This window comes from Oncorhynchus clarkii, chromosome 7 (genome assembly GCF_045791955.1).
Source record: "Oncorhynchus clarkii lewisi isolate Uvic-CL-2024 chromosome 7, UVic_Ocla_1.0, whole genome shotgun sequence".
Classification (NCBI taxonomy): domain Eukaryota; kingdom Metazoa; phylum Chordata; class Actinopteri; order Salmoniformes; family Salmonidae; genus Oncorhynchus; species Oncorhynchus clarkii.
Window position 1 is genome coordinate 50,105,542 of NC_092153.1, and position 5,055 is coordinate 50,110,596.

Here is a 5,055-nt window from a genome sequence, read left to right on the forward strand (position 1 = left end):
AGCGTGTTCCAGGTCCCGCCAATATCCAGCAACTTCTCACAGCCATGGAAGAGGAGTGGGACAACATTCCATAGGCCACAATCAACAGCCTGATCCACTCTTATGCGAAGGAGATGTGTCGCGCTGCATGAGGCAATTGGTAGCCACACCAGATACTGACTGGTTTTCTGATCCACGCCACTACCTTTTTTTAAAGGTATCAGTGACCAACAGATGCAAATCTGCATTCCCAGTCATGTGAAATCCAAAGATTAGGGCCTAATTTATTTATTGAAATTGACTGATTTCCTTATATGAACTGGAACTCTGAAATTGTTGCAAGTTGCATTTATATTTTTGTTCAGTGTATTTGATAGAACAGCACTGTAATAATTCTGCTGAGCAACCATTCGTCTGTTACCTACAAACCCAGAATATATTTGTAGGTATTTGTTACATAATTGTTTAATTTGGAATGCTTTTTTATTAAACTGCCTGGCTCATTGATGGGGTTCTTTAGTCACTATTGTCTGTGGCCACCAACAGTGTCTAAATGAGGGAAGGAAGAGAAAGATAGTGGAGGAAGGTGAGAGTTGATGGGTAGTAGCCTACAGGTCTGTCCTCAAAGTTCTGGGTCATGGCTAATTAGGTGGTAAGAGTGTTTAAAAAGGGAAAGAATTCTTAATCCCCAAACAGTTTACAGTCAATTCAACATCTATTAATGTAATTGAAATGTCATGGCAACAACGTTGATTCAAGCAGTGTGTGCCCAGTGGGAATGGACAATGGAATTGGAGTACACTGGGACACTAAGGAAAACATTAACAACCTATTTTGAAATGTACTCAATACTCTTTTTGTTATTTTCTATAAGCACCATTTGATCAGTTGTGGAGCTTTGAGTAAGCAGTCGCACCATTCTCCTTAAGAGTTTTTGGGAGTAAATCAAGGCATTGTTGAGGTGAGGCACGGTAGGTGCGAAAGTATTCACCCCCTTGGCATTATTCCTATTTTGTTGCCTTACAACCTGGAATTAAAATAAAAAATATTAGGGGGGGTGTATCAAAATAACAGAACTTGAGCGTGCATTAGACCCCCCCCCCTCCCCGGTGTACAGAAATCTTTAAATCATACACCACAGATTCTCAATTGGATTGAGGTCTGGGATTTGACTAGGCCATTCCAAGACATTTAAATGTTTGACCTTAAACCACTCAAGTGTTGCTTTTAGTAGTATGCTTAGGGTCATTGTCCTGCTGGAAGGCGAACCTCTATCCCATTCTCAAATTTATGGAAGACTGAAACAGGTTTCCCTTTTTTCTGGCCACTCTTCCGTAAAGCCCAGCTCTGTGGGTGTACGGCTTAAATTGGTCCTATGGACAGATACTCCAATATCCGCTGTGGAGCTTTGCAGCTCCTTCAGGGTTATCTTTGGTCTCTTTGTTGCCTCTCTGATTAATTCCCTCCTTGTCACGTCTGCTCCCACTCTTCCCTCCCCCTGGCGCTTGAGGACGCCAGGTTGCCCTGCATCACACACTCCTGCCATCCATCACGCACTGCCTTCCCTCGTCACACACATCAGCATTATTGGACTCACCTGGACTCACTTATCACCTGTTTATATCCTCCCCTATATTTGTCAGTTCCCCAGCTCTGTTCCCACTGTTGCATTCATTGTTTTTTTGTCTTTGTTTTCTGTATGCTGACGCTATTCCTGTCTCGTTATATGTCCGTCATTTATTAAATGTTACTCCCCGTACCTGTTTCGTCTCTCCAGCGCCAATACATGTGACACTCCTTGCCTGGTCCGTGAGTTTTGGTGGGCGGCCCTCTCTTGGCAGGTTTGTTGTGGTGCCATATTCTTTACATTTTTGAATAAAGGATTTAATGGTGCTCCGTGGGATATTCAAAGTTTCTGATATTTTTTTACAACCCCACCCTGATCTGCACTTCTCCACAACTTTGTCCCTGGCCTGTTTGGGGAGTTCCTTGGTCTTCATGGTGCTGCTTGCTTGGTGTTACCCCATGCTTAGTGGTGTTGCAGACTCTGGGGCCTTTCAGAACAGGTGTAAATATACTGAGATCATGTGACACTTCGATTGCACACAGGTGGAGTTTATTTAACTAATTATGTGACTTCTGAAGGTAATTGGTTGCACCAGATCTTATTTAGGGGCTTCATAACAAAGGGGGTGAATACATATGCACGCACCACTTTTCCATAATATATACCTTTTTTCATTTCACTTCACCAATTGACTATTTTGTGTATGTCAATTACATGAAATACAAATCCATTTATATTACAGGTTGTAATGCAACAAAATAGGAAAAATGCCAAGTGGGATGAGTACTTTTGCAAGGCACTGTAGGCATGAAGGTTTTTAAACAAATGTTCCCATTCATGGTTAAGGTTGTATATGTTGGCTCAATCAGAAATTACCTTTACAAGCTGCAATGCCTATAGCCCATGATAGGATGGAATCCTGGCATAATTTAGGAAGAACATTTTTTGGGAATAATCTGAAGGGGGATTAGTACTTTTACAAGACACTGTATCTGTAATGATATGGCTGTAGTGAGAGGGTGAGGGTAGGGTATCTTAGGTAGATGGCTACATTGAAATAGGAAACATCCATTAGCTATGTTTGTTGACGATTTGTGGGCCCCTATTCCAACCAGATGTACTGCTTACTTAATAGGTGGTAATGATGATGGGAATTCTGACTAAAACCGTTAAGACTGACAATAAACTTAATGTAATGTAATGGTTTACTGCAACGCCCTAATGTTCAAGATGCTCCAAAGACCAAGCTCTGGGCAGGACAAATTCCATGCCTGAAAACCAAGTCACATGTTTAAAACTGTGATACAGAAGACTAGCACTTGCTATTTAAACTGAACACAGGCCAAAAAGGCCACTCAATATTAAGGTTAATTAAAGAGTAAGCCACATACTAACCTTTCCCTGACCCTCTGCAAATGCTTACTTAAAGGCCCCTACCAGAGGGCAATGCTTAATTCCTGTCTTAGAGCGGAAATTGTTTAGGTTCCACCTCTGAAGAATGACGCAGGCTGCTAATACTTTTTCACAAATTGAGGGTTGGAACGTTGTGGTGATTTCCACATGGAGTGGAGAAATAACAACAAGTAGGGCATTGACAGCTATCAGTGTAGCTAGCTAGCATATCTAGCAAGCTAATGCTATCTGTTTCTGTTTTTTTTACTACACCATATTCAAAAGATTAGCTACCTGGCTAGGCTATCACAAATTGAAAAATACTATAGTGTATACTATGTTAGGAATATTATAGTTCACTGTAGTGTTTTGCAGACTGAAGTATTGTATACTGTAGTATTTACTATAGTTTTTTTGCAGACTGTGGTGTACCGTAGTATTTACTGTAGTGTTTTGTTTCTTATCTTTAATATATACGTGGGGGGCTTTCTCCTTGAGAAAACCTGCTGGATAAATACTAAAAGATCAAATGTTCCATTACCTATAGGTAGGTAGGTAGGTAGGTAGGTAGTGTCGTGGAAATGTCCTGTATTACCAAATCATGAGAGAGCAAACCACAAACAAGTCAGAGTTATATCATAAAGTCCATACTTAATTATATATGAGCTTCACCATAGCCCTGTGACTCTCAGATCAATTCAGTGTCGATAAATGAATTCTCTGAGAGTGTCAACATAATGGCAACTGAGATCCTTTATAGCAAAGATCCACCCCCTAGTCGACATGACAAACCACAGGTCTTAGGAAAACTACACAAAGGAAGAATTGTACTTAATGAGAGGAGTATCCCATAGCCAGACAGCATTAGCTATAAATTGTCTTTCAGTTTGCTCTCCTAAAACAAAGTTCCTATCTTGTTGTTGGTACCACTTAGGACCAAAACATTACCTTATCCAATGGCATATATCAATTGTCAATTCTAGATACTCCCATCAAAAATACAACCCCTCCTGGACAAGCTCTCGGAGAGGAGTGACTGGCACACAAACATTGTGGAGCCAAATAACTGGTTCCCCATTAATCACACCATCCCTTCACATGGTTTAGGAATAGTTACAAACATATTCACAGATAAGACAAACCTGACCTATCCCCTCTCTGGGCTTTTTCCCACATAAGCATACTTATGAACATTGATAAAACATCTTATTTATCAATGTTACCAAAATAATTCTGATTCTGCCACAACAGTAGTTAGGTAGGTAGGTATAAAGGAAGGACTGGGGTCTGTACATTCAGCACTTCAGCTGTCTTCCATAACCGTAGGGAACACTATATATGGCCTATACTTGGCATGTAGGTTTCTTACTCATGGGTGGCACATATTAGGATATGGGGGACATGAATGGGTAGGGTATATACTAATTAAATACTGTAGTATTTACTATAGTTAAAAAATATATTTTTTTGCGGACTGCAGTGTTTTTGCGGACATTTATTAAATATTTTGTGTGGATAATACTTTAGTATTTCCTGTAGTGTTCTACAGTATACTACAGTATACTACACAATTCTATACTAAGTACTACACATGATCGAGGGATAGCCTACTACAGTGTGTAGTATAGTATTCTACTTAAGTGATAATGCCCGAGAAGCGGGTGTTTGTAGGACATATTGGCACAGATGTTGGTCAAACCGTGCAAATATATCCTCCAAACACCGGTTTCTCACAACGGGTTACCAACATATTCAAATAATGATTTATATATTTTAAAAAAAATGTTATTTTGATCAATTTATTCATATTATTTCATCCTTCCACAAGATATAGTCCTGAAACAAATCTAGGGTTGCTACCCAAGCCGGCTGGTCGTTCGTTCTATTGGTTCAGTTGCCAGTCATTTAGTATTTTTGTTCTGTATCTTTGGACGTTCAGTCGTTCGTTCTAAATGTACCATTGCCATACTGGCTAGCAACGTTCTCATCCATTGCTTGCTAGCAAGCCAACGACAACGATAGCTGGTTCTGGAGCAGGATTTGTCATATGCATTTAGGGAAAACTTCCCCACAGATGGATGGGGGAAACTAGCATCTATTGTTATCTCCAAAGTTGT

The 5,055-nt window shown here is 40.1% G+C and overlaps 1 non-coding gene across 1 annotated transcript; it reads right to left on the minus strand.

Annotated features, from left to right (window-relative positions):
- Window positions 1-3,418: 3,418 nt before the first annotated feature.
- LOC139414509 (U7 small nuclear RNA) lies at window positions 3,419-3,473 on the minus strand. Its single transcript, XR_011634886.1, has one exon. It is a non-coding gene; the product is annotated as a U7 small nuclear RNA (small nuclear RNA).
- Window positions 3,474-5,055: the final 1,582 nt, after the last annotated feature.